Genomic DNA, 21,586 nt, shown 5'->3' on the forward strand with positions numbered 1-21,586 from the left:
CAGAGAGAGGCAGAGTAAGAGCAGATGAGGGGCAGAGAGAGAGGGAGACACAGAATCCAAAGCAGGCTCCAGGCTCTGAACTGTCAGCACAGAGCCCAAAGTGGGGCTCGAACTCACAAACAGCGAGATCATGACCTAAGCTGAAGCTGGATACTTAACTGACTGAGCCACTCAGGCACCCCTAGTTTTGTTGTTTTAAATGCAGGGTGTGTTTACCATTTTCTGCCCTTTAGATACAAGTTTCATAAAAACAAGAACAATATTCTCTCATTCTTTATTCACTGTATAATTCCACCAGTATAGGATAGCATTCATGTACACACTGATTATATATATACAAAAATATTGTTTACTATCATACATTAAGCATATCATATTCATATATAATATGTTTATTAATATTGTATATAATACATATTAACCACATAATATTTAAAATATTTGATCAGACAAACATAATAAGATGGTCAAGCACAAGTCACCGTGTTTTAAAAAACACAAAAAGAAAGCTTTCTTAAGGCTGTCACGCGCAAATGTATTGTCATATTTAAGGGTTTGCGTGAAACACCATTTCAAATTTAATCTGTTACCTTGCTAAGATAGAAAGTATTTCACTCTCAGCCATATGCCTAAAATACATTTTAAAAACGCAGCCTCATAGAGAAGAAACATCTATTTTCACCTGAATGTATTAGAAAATATATTTAGCCCTATGTGAGGAATATAGTTTGTAGTTAACTATGTATTTTTCTTACAGATGACAGTATCTGTCCTCATAGGGCATGATTCAATTTACGAGAGACACTTAAAATGAGATTACAGAGTCACAAATGTACAAGGAGTATCTAGTGTGAGAAAAACTGAGTGATACTTTTCATATTTCACCCTGAGGAGGCAGCCCCACGATGGGCCAGGACAAGCATGTGAGAGAACAGCACATCAGGTGAGCCTGGGTGCTATTTTGCATGCTGAAATCTCATTCTGGCCTCACTGTCTTCACAGTCTGTTCAGTGAACTATAGTTACACCCCCCAATGGCGTATGTCACCTTTGATGCATGCTACATTTTCCATAGTATAGAAATAACTTAGGATCCTGCAGGATAATAGATGTCCCGGCAGGAGAATGATGATATGCACGAAGCTTCTAAAATGAAGTTGTCTATCCTGTTCGGGAGCGTTGAGTCAGACATTGACTTCTCAAATATTACCGAGAGAAATGTCAAACTGTGCAATGTTAATTAACTGACTTATATTGACTAAAACTGAATGAGAAACTAAAGGAAAACTAATAAATTTGGACTTGAAATAAATTTGGGAAAGGATGAGAAAAGTCCCTTTTGTCATGTGAACTTTGGTATTTTTATTACCCAAGAAAGAGAGATAGGTGAGATCAAATATTGCATCATTGAAGGAAGATCTGACATTGCAAGAAAATCAGCATTTGATAAACAGCTCAATATAAAGTAGAATTTTAAAGGATGTATGCAAATATTTGAAAATTAATGCTAAGATCATAAGGTGATTTGCTATGATGTACAATTTATAAAAGCATGTATTTTGGTCCTTTTTCTTTAAGTTTTTTAAAAACATCACCATTTTTAAAATATACTTTTTCCCTATGAAAAGGTAGTATGTATTTTAGCCAAATACTGCCATTGTGAAAAAAACACCCCTAATAATTATCTGTAACCTAGAAGCATAGAGAAATTCCCATTAATACAGATCAACCATTTCTATAGTCTTGGGACAATGGCCCTGAAAATTTAATTTCTGAAAATGTTACTAATACCGAATGCTTAGTAAAAACACAAATTTCTGCACACTTATCCCAGAAATCAATTTATTTGTTCCTGAGGGTCCATGTAGCATCCAATACACTTTTTAAAATTTCTATGTCTTTTATCACTGTAAAGCTGTAACGGCCCAGAGACATCTCTTCTGCGGAAGTCAGAAATGAAATTCCTCCAGAATATTGCAGGACATTTGTTGGTAACAGCCTTAGAACCTCAAGCGTCTCTCAGAATCTTCTAAGAATCATTTGACTCTGGAAGGTACTTTTGGACGGCCATTGCTACATGACTTTCCACATAACAAGTGGGAAGTGAAAATTGTCATGCTGTAATTGTCGAAGGGAGATACACTGAGGTATGTTCGCTCTCTAGTCTACTATAAAACTTACTCCATTTCTAGGATTTTTCTAGATATAAAAGGAAGCAATGAAGTGGCTATCATATATTCTGGTATTAAGGAAGAGAGGTAAAGATGAGGTTAGATTCAAGCCATGAAGTTCAAAGTATTTAAGGTACCACTGCCAGCTTTGAAGATAGAGTGATCCACGTGCCGAGAAATGTGGGCAGACTTGAGCTGAGAACAGACCACTGGCTGACAACTAACAAGGAAATGGGGATCTCAGTCTACAACCACACGGGATTAAATTCCACCAACAGCCTCACTGGAGGAGTTCTCTGTCAGAGTCTCCAGATAAGTGTCCAGACCATCTGAAAGTTTGATTTAGGCCTTGTGTTACCATAAATGGGGAAATCAATTAAACTCACCCAGACTTCTGACTTACAGGCCTGACAGCTAATAAATAGATATTAATTAAAGGTGAAAAACCTGTATAACTTATATGCTGTAATAACAAATTAATACAATTTTATAATGCATCTAGGTCCTATTGAAGACCATGGGATCTTTCTCACTGGACATCTATGGATTTCCCATTGTGGGGTTTCTTTGATCTTTACATACAATGACTATATTAAAATGCCATCAAGGTCTTGGCTGACATCTGAATACTGGCACTAGAAAATTAATACAGTAAGAGTACAAATGTCCAGGATTTGAGGACTGTGCATTTAATGAGGCAAAATATCTACTTTTTATCTTATTTTATTTAAAAAAATAATGTTGTTATTTAATTTTGAGGGAGAGAGAGACAGAGCATGAGCTTGGGAGGGGCAGAGAGAGAGACACACACAGAATCTGAAGCAGGCTCCAGGCTCTGAGCTCTCAGCACAGAGCCTGACGTGGGGCTCGAATTCGTGAACCACCAGATCATGATCTGAGCTGAAGTTGAACACTTAACTGACTGAACCACCCATGCACCCCAGAATATCTACTTTTTAAAGTTCATCTGCTATTTGGGGCGCCTGGGTGGCTTAGTCGGTTAAGCGTCCGACTTTCGCTTAGGTCATGATCTCGCGGTTCGTGGGTTCGAGCCCCGCGTCGAGCTCTGTGCTGACTGCCAGCTCAGAGCCTGGAGCCTGTTTCAGTCTGACTCTCTCTCTGACCCTCCCCTGCTCACGCTGTCTCTCTCTGTCTCTCTCCTAGAAATAAATAAAACATTAAAAAAAAAAAATTTGAAGTTCATCTGCTATTAACAACAACCGTCACTAACGTACAAACAATATCTCTAACAGACAGACATACCTACTAGCTCCCATGTCACTCAATCCAAAGAGGAGAGTCTGATATCCTAGGGTAGGGGAGGGAAAGGTTTGAATGCGGACAATACCACAGGAACAAAAGGACTTTTCAAACTTCCAACCACACACCTAAGGAACTTATTTCTAAATAGCAACAAATGTTTCATTTTTTCCTTGACTGTAACATAAGCAGAATTAAAAGGCCAGCAATCTGTCCTCCACCCCCTAAATGGGAAAATAAAGAAGCATGTAGATGTTTTATAATTCTATAAGTAGTACAACAGATGAATGCCCATTACATTATAATTTTTGATAATTTTTATTCCAACTTGCAATGAATTTCTAGGACCTACATGAACCAAGTGGTATAGCTTTTTCTCTGTCAATACAGAATGTAGAATGATAGGCTATAAATGGTTAAAAGTAACAATAAAAACAACTAGACTGACTTCCTCTATTAATCAGACAACAACAGCTGAACCAAAAAGATGTGCCCTTTCCAATTTAGGCATGATGTTCTCTAGACAGTGGGAGTGACTTTGAAGCATAAAAAGTCGTTAACCTTCCTGGCATGATGCTGTAAAAGGTGTCTCCTTAGATCTATCTGCTTCCACAATCATTTGGATCAAAGAAAGGTGCCACTGGTCTGGTTTTCTCTTGTGACTCAGACTTCCATTTCAGGGGAAGTAGCAATGTGTTGCTTATTTTGAATCAATTAATCGTTTCGCCTGTGACTGTAGAGTTGTTCTGTTGTACTCTGAGGAAAAGAAACTTGGGCAAGTAGTTTCAGACAGCGTACCTTTTTTGCTTGCAGCAATTATCATCATTTGCTTTCACTTAGTAACACTTCCAGAGTCGTCTTAGTTTCTTTCCTCATAAAAATGACAGCACCTCAAAAATATTAGGAAATAGATGTTATAGGATTATATATTAAATGTGAAAACTAATGAGGCAGAGAAGGTAACATTGGTTGATTATCTGACTAGGAACAAAATTAAAATTTGAACAAGCACACTTGAGAACAGCAGATAAAATACTAGAATCAATTTTTACTCATACTTTCCAGCTGATGTTGGGGATGAATGATGGAATTTCTGCCCCAGACTGTTAAGAAACAGATACTTTGCAATTGGCTTGCCTGCGAGAAGGGGAAAAGTAATTGGTGAAATACTAAAATGTAGCTTGAAAATGGCCTTAAATTGAGTTCTTATTGGTAGTTAACTGAGATCCCTTCACCATGTCTGTCTCGGAGTGGATAAATTTATTATATTTTTGGCTATGGGTACAAAAGTAGTGGAGGGAGACAGCTCTGGACAATGAACAAGACAGCAGTATAAAGAGACTAACCAGGTATATACAGGCAGCTCGAGTTGATAAGATTATTTTGTTTGATTTGACAGTTTATTTAACTCCTGCTTGAGGTTTTTGAGATTTTGTAATTGCTGAATGATATATTGAGATGGAAGATCTTAAAAATGCTTTCAATGAATAAAATAAGAAGCAATGGTGGCATAACTTTCTCACTTTCAAAGTTAGCAGTGAGCTACTCTAAGGATTCAGAATGGCACATGGCAATGAGTGATCAAGGCAAACCAGGCCCTAGGTTGTGGAGGTTGAACATTTGGTAACAGAAAAGACACTGAGATAAAACAGAGTGATTAAGGGGAAGCTTAGTTAAAAGGAAAGTTTAATAAACCTTAGGTTGAGATATTCAGGATTTGTTCAGGAAAAATCAGGAATCAGGGCACTGGGTGTCTCAGTTGTTTGAGCATCTGACTTTTGATTTCGGCTCAGGTCATGATCCCAGAGTCATGGGATGGAGCACTTCATCGGGCGCTGCACCGAACTTGGAGCCTGCTTAAGATTTTCTCTCTCTCTTCCTGTGCCACTCTCCCCTGCTTGCACTCTTGCACTAAAATATTTTTTTTATTAAAAAAAAGTCAAGAATCTATTTCTGTCAAAAAAAATAACAAAGCCACACACAGGGCACTGCTTGTCACTTATTAGATTGGTAAAAGTCAAAATGTGTTGTAAACAGAATCTGCTAGTGTTGGTAGGATGACACTTTAATACATTATTGGTGGAAATGTAAACTTTTAAACACGATGAAGGAATGACAATTTAAATGCTTATCAACAGTTTAAAATATACACACTTTTTAAAGTTCATTTTTATTTATTGAGAATGATACAGAGAGCAAGTGGGAGAGGGGCAGAGATAGAAGGAGACAGAATCCCAAGCAGGCTCCACCCTGTCACCGCAGAGCCTGATGTGAAGCTCAAACTCAAAATCCATTAGATCATGACCTGAACCAAAATCAAGAGCCTGATGCTTAACAGACTCAACTTCAGACTAAATCACCCAGGCACCCCTGTACATACTAGTTGTTGTTGTTGTTGTTTTTTAATTTATTTCTGAGAGAGAGAGACAGGGTGAGCAGGGGAAGGTCAGAGAGAGAGGGAGTTACAGAATCTGAAGCAGGCTCCAGGCTCTGAGCTAGCTGTCGGCAAAGAGCCCGACCTGGGGCATGAACCCAGGTGCCCCATAGTTTTCAAAACATTACAGAACTGGGTGCCTGGGTGGCTCAATCGGTTAAGCCTCCAACTTTGGTTCAGGTCATGATCTCACGGTTCATGGGTTTGAACCCCTCTTTGGGCTATGTGCAGACAGCCAGCTCAGGGCCTGGAGCCTGCTTCGGATTCTGTATCCCCCTCTCTCTCTGACCCTCCCCTGCTCACGCTCTCTCTCTCTCAGAAATAAATTTAAAAAATTAAAATTTTTCTTAAAAAGTACAGAACCTAGGAAAATTTCTCACAAATATTGTACATATATACAGCAAAACACAACTGCAAATGTAATCATTAAAGCATTTGTTTGTATTAGCTAAAGATTGGGAAAAATATAAATATTGAACAACATAAAACATGTTAAGTAATGCACAGTCATGTCACAGTATGCTTTGGAGCCATTTTCAAGAATGGGACAGGTCTAGGAGGATTTCCTGAGAACTCCAAAATAGAGAGCTAAATGAAAAACAAAAAACGAATTGCAAAAGAAGATATAGATGTGCTATAGCTTGCAAAGTTTTGGTCCTTTCAGGTCTTCCTGACTGCAAGACATAGTGAGAACAATAAGCGTATTCCCAAAAAGGCAGAGCAGACAGACAAAAAATATTGAGCTTTCTGATGACATCATTAAATCTACTTTTTTTCAAAGTTCTCATCACATGGGAAATATAATTCCAATTGCATATACTTTTCTATCAGCAAGAACTATTTTAAGAAAAACTTCCAGCTGATACATATATTTACCATATTTTTATTGTTAGCATTAGTGGATTGGAAAGTGTAAAATAATATAGAAAGGTAATGCTTTATTATGTTTCTTTAATGGAATATAATAGGAACAATATTAATAACTATATGCATATATTTCCTTAAGGAATATGACAATATTGTAGTATAGATTTGTTAAATATATGATGTACATAATTAACATATGCTTATATCCCAGCATATTTCTTTAAGGAATATACATATATATTTCCTTAAAGAGAATGGAATAAGTTAATATAGGGAAAACTATTTCTATGAATTGCTTTGAAGAATTTTAAATTCTATCAAGTTTTCCCTAAATCTTATAATTATGGATTATAGATAATTAAATTTTTATGTTAGTGGTTTTGAAGTTTGTATTAGTGCTTTTATGTTGTTGACTAGTAAGAAGACATTCACCAGAGCATGGCTTCTTGATGATCAGACATGTACTTAACAATATTTGAAAAAAATAACTATTATGTCTTGAGATGGTGTGTTGACTATAATTTTTTTAATCCTATATTTTATTTAGGATTTTAATTATACTATTTCTGTTTCAACACTTCACATATCCACAGATTTAGTTTCTGGTAGAAGCATATGCCAGTTATTGTACATTGGTTTATAGGATTAAATACAGAGCTGACATAAAAATGTTCTGTAGGGATTAAGATATTATATAAACATATATTTCAATCCTTCCATGTGTATTTCACTAATATAATGGTTGAGATTACAAGGACATATTTTACTGTACTAAGGTTTTAAGAAAATAAATCTTAACAATTGGTGTAGCTACAGCATAATTTCCTTCCAAGCAGGCAGTTTGGTTGCGAGACAAGTAATCCCCTGGGTAATCAGAATTGCAAAAGGCACTGATGATCATTTAGATAAAAGAATATAATACCAGAAATAAATCAGGGTAAGATGTCCAGCCCATATAGCACAAACAACACAGACATGAATTAAAAACAGAATTACTTAGAATCTTCCAGGAAAGGAGAAATATCCCATCAGTAGAATGAGTGCAGAAAATGTCATCTTTAAACAGAAAAATATCTTTAAACAGAAAAATACTTCAAAAGTAAAGTTAGTTATACTAAAGATTATGTCAAATGATACAAAACAAAACTTTAAACCCTGGCAGGAGAAATGTCAATAATGCTGCTTCATAATAACTGTTCAGAAAAAGGGCTTCCAAATTTTTAGCATGAATTTGAGGGAACCAAACCTTTAAGAATGATGCTATGAGGACACCACCTAACTACTGCTCTAAACAATAGAGAGAAATATTTAAACCAGGGGAAATCTTGCCTTGACTTTGCAGGATTAGAGAAGACTATCATTTCTTGTCATAAATGTCAAATATAGCACAGGGTCACAGATAAATAATACAATAATGGGTTAAAAATCACTTCTTGATAAAGTAGTTTGGGAATACAAAAAGATTTGTATCTACATTCTGTATTTTGGTAGGGTGTGGAGAGAATAAAGAAGTGGACCCAGAGAGGCGCCTGGGTGGCTCAGGCAGTTGGTTAAGCTTCCAACTTCAGCTCAGGTCATGATCTCATCATTCATGAGTTCGAGCCGCATGTCTGGTTCTCTGCTGTCAGCTCACAGCTTGGAGCTTGCTTTGGATTCTGTGTCTCCCTCTCTCACTGCCCCTCCCGAGCTCCTGCTCAGTCTGTTTGTCTGTCTGTCTCTCTCAAAAATGAATAAAAACATTAAATAAAGAAGAAGAAAGAAAGAAACGGACCCAAAATCATCTTAGACCAAATTCCACAGTGCACTTGTAGTAGAAGAGCGTTGAGCAGTAACAGATATTGAAAAGTGGCTGTGAGCATGGTGGCATTAGCAATCAAACAAAAGACAGAAAAAAAGCCACTTTTGTTAAAACCAAATACCTGTTTCTGAAATTACTGGAGATCCCAGATCTCTCCCCAAATCCACAGAGTGCTAAATACATTAACTAAAAAAAAAAAAAAACCCAAAAACGAAGCAAATAAAAAGGCTTATTTAATAATTATTTCAGCTATAGAGCTATAAGAAATACGTGAAAAGTATTCCAAAGAACAGAGAAGATATAAAAAAAATATTATTTCACAGTTTGGGGATAAATAAACAAGGAAGAATGTTCAAACATTAATAAATAGTATAAAAACAACATCAGGAACAGAAAGAAGATGAGGCCTTTGGAGAGATTCTATAACTCAACTAAGAAGAAAAACAAGGCATTTATTAAGTCAAGAGCATAATCTAAACCAGATATTAAATTTATAAATTTTAAACCTTGTTTCTGTTATTAAATGATTTCAAATTATCTGAAGCAAAGACTAAGAAATAAGAGGTGAAAGATCAGAAGTTGACTGGCAAGTAATTTTGATACACAGTGTTGATATAGATTAAATCAACAATATTAATTGCATTATTCACCTCTCTGTATTATTTTAATAATGTTTTGCTGAATTGGTCTGTGAAGAAATGAGAGAGACAGATTAATATTCCAATGTTAATATGTACTGTCAATTTTTCTTTATATGAATAACTTGATGTTAAATTAATGGATTTATAAATGCTGATGATTATGTTTCCTTTACTTTCTACCTTATCTTTCACTGATGCAGAGAATACAATCCTTTGCTTTTCAATTATACAAGATCCTTTCTTTAAAGGCCACCTATTATAATTCTCAAAAAAAAATTAACATATTTCAGAAACATCATAGAGAGTATAGGTCAAATTGCTGGGCAACAATTCAATAAAAGTGGATATTAACATGAAGATAAATAAATAGAATCTGACTGCTTAGACTTAAAGAAAAGATATTATATTAATATAGCTTGAGCTATTAAAATTCCAGTTTCAGGCCGTTTTGAAATTAAGTATTATAAACATAAATTTTAGAAAATAATATTAGCATTAAAATATATGGGTGCAGGCAAAGCCTTATCTATAGAATAATTCAGTGGTATACCTTTCAACAGAAAACATAAAAATAAAAAGTATAGAAATGTAATACAATTTTTAGAAGAACATTAAAAGAAGCTAAGAAAATCAGAAGGTAGAAATAGTAAAATAAAAACAATTTAGTTGATACATATCTTCTAGAATGTTCTTTAAAAAAATTATCTAAATGGGGCACTTGGGTGGCTCAGTCAGTTGAGTGTCCGACTTTGGCTCAGGTCATGATCTCATGGTTCGTGAGTTCCAGCCCCGCACTGGGCTCTGTGCTGACAGCCTGGAGCCTGCTTCTGTATCTCCCTCTCTCTCTGACCCTCCCCTGTTCACACTGTCTCTCTCTCTCTCAGACATAAATTTAAAAAAACATTAAAATTTTTTTTTTAATTATCTAAATGAATAAAACAGTAGCCGGTATAAACAATGGCAAAGTGAGAACATTCACCTTGTTTAATATATATATATGTACTTCTGCATGCCAATATATTTAAAGATGGTATTAAACATGTAAGTTTTCAGAAAATTTGTATAAATGAACACATATGATTCAAGGATATAGAAAATTTACATGGATGCTTCATGAATTTAAGTTTTGATGTTGCCAAAGGAACTTTAAAAAGAAAAATGTCTATGGGTTTGCATGTTTCTTGCTGGTTTTAAAACCCTTAAGAAAAAAAATAAATAAATAAAACCCTTAAGAAAAAAATAATATAAAATAAAACCCCAAGAAAAATTAATTAAATTTTTAAATCTATCTATGTTAAATTTATCTATTTTAATCTATCTGTGTTGAATCTATATGTTGAATATTGGACATTGTAAAAAGCTTATAAAAGTTGAAAGTTATTAGAAAATGCCAAAGATTAATGTGGTTTAAATAAGTACTACCCAAACAATAATAGTACAATATTGAAGTATTTGAAAAAATATGTCATAAAATATTAGGTGTTATTTCAGAAATAATAGAGGTGTGGCTTCATAATATTACCTGTTACTGGGTAAAATGTATTTCATTAATATTAATATATACATTCTATTTTATATTCCCAAGCAGCTTCTATTGCTTCAAGCAGCTTTATACAAATATGAATTATATCTGTTTAGTAGACTCTGGCCAAAAATAATTCTCTTCTGGTGTTATCATTTTCCAACATAGAACACCTTTAAACATATTTAAAAAAATCAAAATCTCTTTCTCCAATTATATTATCAGAAAGTCCTTTGGATCATGGCTTTGTGTAACCATGAACAAATCGTCTCATTTCCATTTCTTGAGCTGCTAATTACATGCAGCACATTAAATCAAGTCCACGTGGGGAAAGACCACTTAATAAATTAATTTAATTAGCAGTAAGACAGATGAGAAGATATGGTTATCATATGATAATCACTCCTTTGGGATATTTTTCTGGCACAATGTGCTCCATATTTGAGTGGTAAAAGAGTAGACACTCTTTATTAGTTTTATTAAGTTGCACCTAGATGAACCCCTAACCACAAATCATAGGATAATGTATTTGCACTTAGAATTCAGACAAAAAGAGATTTTTGTGGAATCTCAAAATATTTAAGAGCTTTTAATTTTTTATAATTCAATTTTTTTGGTATTTGTGAGTCAGGGTTATTGATAAATGCAGCGGTTTGCTTCCAGGAAATATTTGCATACTGTTGAATATATATTTTACAACTAGTCAAGTTCAAATGTAGAATTAATACTAGTTTGAATGGTTTTTAGAACCTTCAACAAAATACTGGGCTTTTTATCAGTTTGCTACAAATTCAACTAAAGAGAAGTTCTTTATTACTTAGACAATGGAAACTATAAAACAAAATCTTTTAAAATTGAATATAGTCATGGTGATTAGCTAATAAACTAGAGGTGCATTACTGCCCTCCCCCCCTTATCCATGGTGGATACATTCCTAGATCCCCAGTGGACCGATAGGCACAGACAGTGCCTACATATATGTACTATTTTTTTTTTCTATACATACATGTCTGTGAGAAAGTTTTATTTATAAACTAAGTACAGGAAGAAATTAAAAATAATAACTAATAATAAAACAACAATTATGACAATATACTCTAATAAAATGTTGTGAATGTGTTCTCTCTCAAAATGTTGTACTATACGCACTCTTCTTCTTGTGATGATGGTGATGCTAAAATATCTACATAATGAGATTAAATGATGTGAATGATGTAAGCATTATAACATGGTATTAGGTCTTCCGACAATACATCAGAAAGAGAACCATCTGCTTCCAGATTGCAATTGACTACAGGTAACTGAAACTGCGGAAAGTGAAACTGTGGATAAGTCTTTTGGATAGATAACTATATAGCTTAATAGTTTTATTTTTAATATTTATTTTTGAGATAGAGAGACTGAGTGTGAGTGGGGGAGGGTAAGAGAGAGAGAGGGAGACAGAATCCAAAGCAGGCTCCAGTCTCTGAGCTAGCTGTCAGCACAGAGCCTGACATGGGGCTCAAACTCATGAGCCCTGAGATCATGACCTGAGCTGAAGTTGGACACTTAACGGACTGAGCCACCCAGGCATCCCAACAGTTATATTTTCAAATGTGGTAAATACACATAACATAAAGTGTGTTATATTAACCACCCTAAGTGTACAGTTTAGTGGAAGTACGTTCACATTTTCCTGCAAACATCACTACCATCCATCTCCAAAACATTTTAATTTACCCAGATTATAATTATATACCCTTTAAATACTAATTCCCCACACATTCCTCTCCCTAGTTCCTGCCAGACACCATCCTGACTATGAAATAACTACTCTAGGTTTGTCACATAAGTAGACTCAGGCAGTGAATGTCCTTTTGTGGCAGGTTTTTTTAACTTAGCATGATGTCTTCAAAGTTTATCCATGTTACAGCATGTGTCAGAATTTTCTTTTTATTTAGTGCTGAATAATATTCCATTGTATGTGTAGATCTCATTTTATCTATCCATTCATTGAAGGACAGTTCTGTTGCTTTCTCCTCGTGGCTACTGTGAATAATGTTGGTATAAACATGGATGGAAAAACAGCTGTTTATGTACTTGCTTTCAATACTTTTGAGTATTTACCAGAAGTGGAATGCAGGGCCTTATGATAATTCTATATTGAATTGCTGAAGAATTGCAATGTTTTCCATAGCAGCTGTTTCTTTTTACATTCCCAAAGCAATACTCATGCATTCCAATTTCTCTACATCTTCTCCAACACTTATATTTTTGTTTGTTTTTTGTTGTTGTTGTTATTTTATTTTATTTTATCTGATTTTATTTATGTTTTATTTATTACTGTCATGCAGGGAAGGGTCAGAGAGAGAGGGAGATACAGAATCTGAAACAGACTCCAGGCTCTGAGCTGTCAGCACAGATCCCAACGTGGGGCTCAAATCCACGAATCCGGCGAGATCATGACCTGAACCCAAGTTGGACGCTTAACCAACTGAGCCACCCACGCGCCCCTTATTTTATTTTATAATAGCCATCCTAATCGGTGTGAAATAGTATCTCATTGATTTCAATTCCCATAACGTTGAGCATCTTTTCATGTGCCTATTGGGCATTTGCATGTTTTTTTTTTTGAGAAATGACTATTCAAGTTCTTTATTTTTGAGTCAGATTAATTTGTAACTGTTGTTGTTGTTATTGAGTTGTAGAGTTATTTATACATTCTTGATTTGACCTGTTATCAGACATACGATTTACAAATATTTATAAAAATATGTATAAAATATATATAATTTACACATTTTACATACATTATAGATATATGATTTAAAATATTTCCAATTCCATGAGTTACCTTTAAACTCTGTGTATAGTGTTCTTTGTTGCACAAAAGTTTTTAATTTTTATGTAGTCCAATTTATTTATTTATTTCCTTTTATTGCCCGTGGTTTCGGTGTTATAAGCAAATAAATTATTACCAAACTCAGTGACATGAAGGTCATTCCCTATGTTTTCTTCTAAGAGCTTTATAGTTTTTGCTCTAATTTGGTTTCTGATCATAGTCAGTTACTTTTTGTGAATGATGCGTTTGTAAAAATGCTACTTCATTCTTGCGCGTGTGGATATCCAGTTCTCCCAACATTATTTGTTGAAAACATATTTTCCTATTGCACCATTGTCAAAAATAATTTGACCATATGCAGGAAAGTTTATTTCTGAGCTTTCTTCCATTCCATTTGTGCATATATTTATTTTTATGTCAGCATCACAGTTTTGATTGCTATCAATGTGAAATATGTTTTGAAGTCAGGAAATGTGGTCACCCAAGCTGGTTCTTTTTCAAGATTGTTATAGCTAATTGGATTCCCTTCAGATTGTATGGTGACTTTAAGATGGATTTTTATTTTTTGCAAAAATGCCATTCATATATTGATTAAAATTGCATTGGATATGTGGAAACTTAGGGTAGTATTGACATTTTAATAATTTCATCATCAATCTATGAATATGATAAGGTTTTCTATTTGTGTGAGTCTCTGTGTGTGTGTATGTGTGTGCCTTTTTAATATGTCTCAGTAAAATTTTTTAGTTTTTAATTTACCAGTCTTTTGCCTCTTTCATAAAATTTATTTCTAAGTATTGTATCTTAGTTTTGATGCTATTACAAATAGAATTGTTTCCCTAATTTCTCTTTTGGATTGTTCATTATTAAAATATAAAAACACAAATAATTTTTCAGTGTTGATTTGGTATCCTGAAACTATGCTGAATTCTTTTATTCATTCTAACAGAAGTTTGTGTGTCTTATTATTTTGTGTATCTAAAATCTTTTGGACTTTATTCATGTAAGATCTTATTTTCTGTGAACAGAGACTACTTCCATTCCAATTTTAATGAATTTTATCTTTTTTCTTGCCTAATTGCTCTGCTTAGGATTCTAATACTGTGTTAAATACAAATGAGAAGGTGGAGACTCTTGTCTTGTTTCTGATCTTAAAGGAAAAGTTTTCATTTTTACATTATTGACTACATGTGGTTTTCATATATGGCTTTCATTATGTTGAGGTTATTTCTTCTAGTTTGTTAAGTATTTTATCATTAAAGGGGCTGAATTTTATCCAGTGCTCTTTCTACATGAATTTAAATGATGAGGGGTTTTTTTTTTCATTCTGCTAATGGGTAATAAAAAAAGGTCATTCTATTATTCTAAAGAGTTATTAATGTGATAGTTTTCTTTTGCCAAAGAAAACAAGGAAAATTGCATACAACAACTTAATATGTCAATAGCTAAAGTAAATTTAAAATTGTTTCTCACTTGTTATCTTAAAAAAAAAGAAAGAAAACATGTTCAAGGCAACTATTATCCAATTTAAATTATTTGTCTCATACTTAATGACAATGACCTGTAATCTACAGAATAAAGCCAACTTTTCTTTTACTAGTCTTCAATTAGTTTATGTAGCCCTTTGCCAGTGATAACACCATTGCATTTGCTTTGAATACACATCCTAATTTGTTCACTAGTTGAGATTTTTAAATTCATCCCTTAAAATAGAGTTTAAATTGCAGATGTAACATTTAAACTCTATCTTAATTATATTAAAATTCATATTATATTAATGCTCTATTATATTAATATTACATTATGCTCTATTATATTAATGCATAATCAGATATGACTCTTTAATATAGTTTTCAAAATGTTTATGTTTCATAAGTAACAAAAATTTTAAGGTCATCTCCAGCTTCTGAGTAAAATGCCTGGCATAAAATGGGCTCTCCATACTTGTTTAATTGAATGAGTACATGACTAATGACTAGCCAGAATTATTTTTCCCAAACCTTAGTAACCTTAGTATTTTCATTAAAAAATTAAATCCCCATTTGAGTTCATTTCTTTTGATTAATATCAGTGTTCATATAAAATGTCTTTAATGTTGAACACACCTCATGGGAATAGACAGTACTTTAATTTTATGCATATAGCATCCATCATACATACTAATCGAATCTATTGTAGAAGTCTATAGTTTTTAGTTTATTTATCCTTTGATTATAAGCCATTTACTCTTATTTATTCATTTATTTATTATTTATTTATTTTTAATATAATTTATTGCCAAATTGGCTAACATACAGTGCATAAAAGGTGCTCTTGTGTTTTGGGGGGTAGTTTATTTATTTTGACAAAGAGAGAGAGTGCAAACAGGGGAGAACAACTGGGAGGAGGGAGAGAAAGAATCCCTAGCATGTTCTGCACTTTCAGCACAAAGCCTGATGCAGGGCTCAATCCCACAAACTGAGATCATGACCTGAGCTGAAATACAGAGTTGGACACTCAACTGAATAAGCCACCCAAGAACCTCAACCATTTCCTCTTCTAACTCAAGGCATATGAGACATTTGAATCATAAAATGTTTTACTAAAATAAAATTGCAAATATAAATTAATCTTAAAACATATTATTTGAACCTTTCAAAATAATAGCAGATGTCTAAGGCCAGCGTATTGGGTAAAAAATGGCTTTGGTATTCAGCTGCAAAATACAATTGGAATACTGAGAAGGAACATATGATGTATCCGAAGCTATACATTAAAACTCTGTTAAAAATTACTAAATTTTATATGGGAGTACACATGAATATTAATTAATATTAATTCATGTTATATAAGAATTCAATCTGTAAAATATAAGAACACTTTGAATTTCTGAGGGTCAAATAGTTTTTATTTTTAGTGGAATTGAAATCTTTTCAGTATGCATTTATACACAATAGTGGATTTTGTAATCTTCTTACTGTGAAAGGACTTCTCAATATGTAAATTACAGGCTAATATAATTCAGCAGTTCAATTAAATCAATAAATAATTGATAAATTAACATGTTCAGTTTTCAGAGTTTTAGTGAAATTTCTGGAACTCTTAGTATAAATTGCCTGATTCCTTCCTCCTCATAATTCCATTTTATTCTGTTAGTGTTTTTATTTTAAAGATATGTTTGATTGATCTGAGTATAATTTAAGTGCATTCTTCATTATGTATTTAAAGTTATAATCCAGAAACCAAAAGTAATTTCTTATAATGACTGTTGAAATGTGTTTGAAGCTGTGTGATGGCCATAGCAGAAACTCAGTCACAATTTGTTGGTAGAATGAATGAATGAATAAATGAATGAATCTGAAATAGGATAGAGGATTATGAATTACATTTAGCTGATAACTAAAAATGATAGAATTTGTAGTTAGATCTGTAATATTAAAAATTATTTATATCTAGTTTTTCTTCTTCCGTATAAACACTTGAAGGCTGGAGATTTAAATGATGTATTCTGATCACAGTGGGAACAGAGTTAAGACATCAAATTGAAATCCAGAATTTTTCAAATAAATGCCTAAGCATGATATTGAAGAGTAAATGCTCTCTCTGGCAGACATTTATGTTCCACATAATGAAAACTATCCCTGTGCTCTATTCCAGGTGGAGGGGAGCAAGAAAACCAGGACTCTCACTCCCTGCCAGCTCCACGTATAGGACTGTCGTTTCACTCAGTAATGGCAGGTGAAAAGTTTCCAATCCCAAACAAGTCCTTTGTTAGAGAAGTTTTATTTCATGCAGGTGCATCTGAAAAAGACCCAGGCTCCGTCTCCCAACCCAAACCTATACAACTAGAATAGAAGCTTTGCCTTAGGAAGAGCAGGCTGAGGTCCTGAGCCATGATTCTCCTTGCCTCTGCTCCAGCCACAGCCCATTTACAGAGGGGAGATTTTACACTAAGGGGGGCAAGCTGACAACACCAAGAACCATCACCCACTCCAGGGCTTGCTGGTAGACCATGTGTGGGTGTCACTCTGGGAGAACCCAGCTGCTATTCCTAACCTCAGTCCAGTGAAATGGTGCAGAAATTCTGCCTTATGTGGGAGGAAGTCCATAAGGACAAGAAACTTCACAGCAATATTAACGAAGATTGATTTCATATGGACTATAGCTTGAAGAATTCTATGTCTAAGAGCATTGTTGTAAAGAATGGAGACACTGATGGAGAGCAAATAAAAGCAGAGCATCTAGAAGTTTAACAGAGACAACTACAGGAAAAGACATCCAGTGAGAATCTTCCTGAGATTACACTCGACCTTGAGTTTGGGAATCCTGTGTTTGCACTAGAGTGAACCTATTCTGGAGCAATCCGAGGAGCACAAAGGCCAGCTTGAAAGTGTTACCCATGCTGCACATACATCCATCAACAAAAGATACAACCTTACTGGCACAAGAAATTTAAGCAAAACCTTTGGCCAAATACTGGCTGAATGATAATCTACAGTTATCCATGGATACCTTTTTTTTAGGAAACCAGTCTTAAAAATAAAATCACAAACTTCCCTGAGTATCTAGAAGACCATATGCATGGCTAAAAGTATACTTTCTCAGAAGCAATCAGAGAGAAATTCCAAGCTGCAAGGCTGAATGTCAGAAAACATAAACATTCTGAATTATGATAGCAATCTATCATTCACACATATACATCCAAATAAAAAAAAGGGGGGGATATAACAACCCTACCTTAAGGTGGAAACAATTCTACCTTAAGCCTTTTGGCCAATAAGCCTTTGATTTACATTTTCCCTTTTATAAAACACTTTTTTAAATAAAGTTTATTCATTTATTTTGAGAGAGAGAGCAGGGGAGAGGCAGAGAGAGAGAGGGAGAGAGAAAGAATCCCAAGCCCTCAACAATGGACATGATCTTGTTTCCCTGAAATCATGATCTGAGCTGAAATCAAGAGTTGGAGGCTTAACCGACTGAGCCACCCAGGCACCGCTAAATAAAAATTTTTACTACATCGCCATGTATATGAAACTTACTTTCATCTTTTCTAACACATGGAAATCCAAAGCTCCATCCAGTTGGCACAAGCAACTTCAGAAGCAATATCTCTGGGTCACATTCTGTCCTCTTTGTTATGCTTATAATATTAGTTACCAGACAGATTTATTGCTAATAAATTCATTGATGTTAATAACATTTTATTTATTCCTAATTAATTTAATAATAAATATATAGCTTTACATTATATATGCTATTAATGATCTCATTTTCTTTCAAAAAGATGAATTACCACATGATTTGATGAGCAGTATGATAGTGTAGTTAAAACAAAGCACATTATAATTCTATTACTTTAGTTAAAACTTAAGTTCTCACAGCTACTAGCAATGTAAACTGGGGTAAGTTCTATAAACTCTGTCATATTCTTTCCACCAGTAAAACTGAGAAACTATCTTGCCTTACTTTATTTCTGTATAAAATGTCATAATCTGTGAAAATGGTTGGAAGACTACTGACATAGACTAAATGTTCAAATTTGTTAGATTTTATTGAGGGTAAAAAAATTATTGGTACTTTACTGAGTGAAGATAATGAAATAATACTTACATTAAACTCTAACCCTGACCTAAATCTTTGCTTAGAAGTATGAATAGAAAACTGACACATTTCTACAAGGTTTTCTCTATTCTAGATTTAAATATAAGGTTTTAATTTATTGTATTGCTGAAGGTTATATAGCTATAAAAGTTATATAAATTTGAATGCTGCTTATTGAAATAAAAGAAAATGAGGTTTTAACATATAGGTTCATATTCCAAGAATGTTGATCACAAAAATATACCTATTTTTACTAATTGCTCTTTAAATTGTGTTTGATTATTTTCGCTCTTGAATATTTCGGCTTCTTAACAAATGTGAGAATCAATGAAAAATCAAATATTATTCAGACCAATAATTCAGATTGTCTAGTGTAATTTTAGGCATTCATTTAAGTTGCCTTGATACCATTTCACTTTTTTAACAAGCATACATATTTAAATATGAATTCATTCTGTAAATTAACACATTAAAATTCTACATCAATCATTTTGAAAAGTTAATGAAAATGAAATATAACACTCATTTCACATCAGTTCATAAAGTATTAGTATGCCATTAGAACCAAAAACTTTTTGATTTATATAAATAAATGCTGAATCCAATTAGCCCATTGTCACAAACCTGTATGCAATGGCAATTTTCAGCACTGGGACTTTTTCACATGTCAAAAAGATGTTTCTAAGGTATGATATTCTAGTATAGAATAGTTGAGTCACTAATTGTACACCTGAACTGATATAACCCATATGTTAATAATACTGGAATTACAATTTTATTTAAACTTTTAAAAATATTTATTTATTTTTGAGAGAGACAGACAGAGCACAAGCGGGGGGTGGGGGGAGGGGCAGAGGGAGAGGGAGACACAGGATACAATGCAGGCTCCAAGCTCTGAGTTGTCAGCAGAGAGCTGGACGTGGGGCCAAACTCATGAACCACGAGATTATGACCTAAGCCAAAGCCAGACATAACTGGCTGAGCCACCCAGGCGCCCCAGGAATTATAATTTTAAAAAATTTAAAAAAAAGTAAAATATTCTAAAATGAGAGAGAATGACTTAATATGCCACTGCTTCTCAACCTCTCTCTCTTTCTCTTTTAAGAGCATATTAGCTTTCACTGGTGTGCTGGCAAAAGTTAACTGGCACTCTGTGAAAGCAGTGATGGCTTGTAGGATTTGCCATTTTCATGATGTAATGTCTTCGGTGGTGGCTGACTCCTCCCTACCGATGTGATGCCACTAAATGCAGAGCGGAGAAGAAACGTCCACAATGCCTCTTGTGTAAGGTGGATGAACAGGAGCCAACTCAAGCACACCGCTGCTGGAGAATATTCAACAGTCAGTTGCATTATAGTGGTTTTCAGGGAATACTTTTCGGGAAAGTAACAGAATGAAGGTCTAGGAGTAGTGAAGCTATTGTGTAGCTGATTCTGTACATAGTGTACACAAAATGTAACTAGTTTATTGAATATCAAGTCTTTGTTTAATTAACATCATACATGCTTTTATCCTAAAGTAATTACAGCATTGTTTTTTAGTTTCACATAACACTTTTAGGTTTCTAGAAAATGTTTTCTGATTGAGTCTTTTAATAAGATTAGTAAGATTTAAAAAGGAAAGTAGCTAGTAGAGTGTTGCTTAGGGATTTCACTGAGGTGGTCCAAAAGTAGTAAATGAGCTTTTAGCTCATTCACTTAAGTGGTGTCCTTTCAAATTTTTTGCTCAGACAAAAATAATAAGAAGAAGAATCAATATAGTATCTGTTGCTTAAAAATGTATAAGACCTAGTACATTGTTAATAGACCACAGAACTGTAAAATAGATGGATATGATTTCAAGTCCTAACTGTGTAAAATCATATGGCCTCTGTCAATAATTTTGACCTTTCTGCACAGTGCATAAGTCTTCTTATTAATTTATGATCCTATTTTTTTCCTCTTTAAGTTAGATTCCCTATATTTTAACAGTCAGTTTCAAAGCCTATCTTCCTCTTTGGTCTATTTCATTCATCTCTTTCAACCTTACATTTTCCATTGTCTCCACTAAATAATTTGTTCTCAACTTATTTCATAAGTTGAAAAGTTTATCAAACCGCTTGTTGGTCCAACTACAAAGTGTTAAATGAATTTGCATATATAACACAATTAGAATCACGTCTGGCTAACAGAAAAGACTCAATAAATGTTATCTATAATTAATACATACATATTGAGTTTTTATTATGTCATGTGTTCTGTGAAAGGTGCTAGTGGTTAAATAGCTTACACAATTGATGCCAACTGCTCTGAAAAATCATTGATATTTAAGATGAGATAAAGAAAAGTAAACTGAAAATTACTAACAGAGAACATGAGGTTGTCCTAGAAAATAGCTCTGAAGACTAAGGAAGAGTCTTTGAAAGAAGCTGAATCTAAGCTGATTACAGTAAATATCAACATTTTCATCCATGTTACTAAAAAAATTTGTCCTACAAAATTGTATCAGCTTTTA

General features: G+C 33.8%; 1 long non-coding RNA gene across 2 annotated transcripts; it reads left to right on the plus strand.

Annotated features, from left to right (window-relative positions):
* Positions 1-477: 477 nt before the first annotated feature.
* LOC120221646 lies at positions 478-18,740 on the plus strand. Of its 2 annotated transcripts, none has more exons than XR_005525860.1 (3): positions 478-943; positions 1,915-2,146; positions 17,150-18,740. It is a non-coding gene; the product is annotated as an uncharacterized LOC120221646 (long non-coding RNA). The 2 variants fall into 2 exon arrangements; XR_005525861.1 differs by lacking the exon at positions 17,150-18,740 and adding an exon at positions 13,026-13,061.
* The last annotated feature ends 2,846 nt before the right edge of the window (positions 18,741-21,586 follow it).

This window comes from Hyaena hyaena, unplaced genomic scaffold (genome assembly GCF_003009895.1).
Source record: "Hyaena hyaena isolate Hyena2069 unplaced genomic scaffold, ASM300989v1 scaffold_798, whole genome shotgun sequence".
NCBI lineage: Eukaryota > Metazoa > Chordata > Mammalia > Carnivora > Hyaenidae > Hyaena > Hyaena hyaena.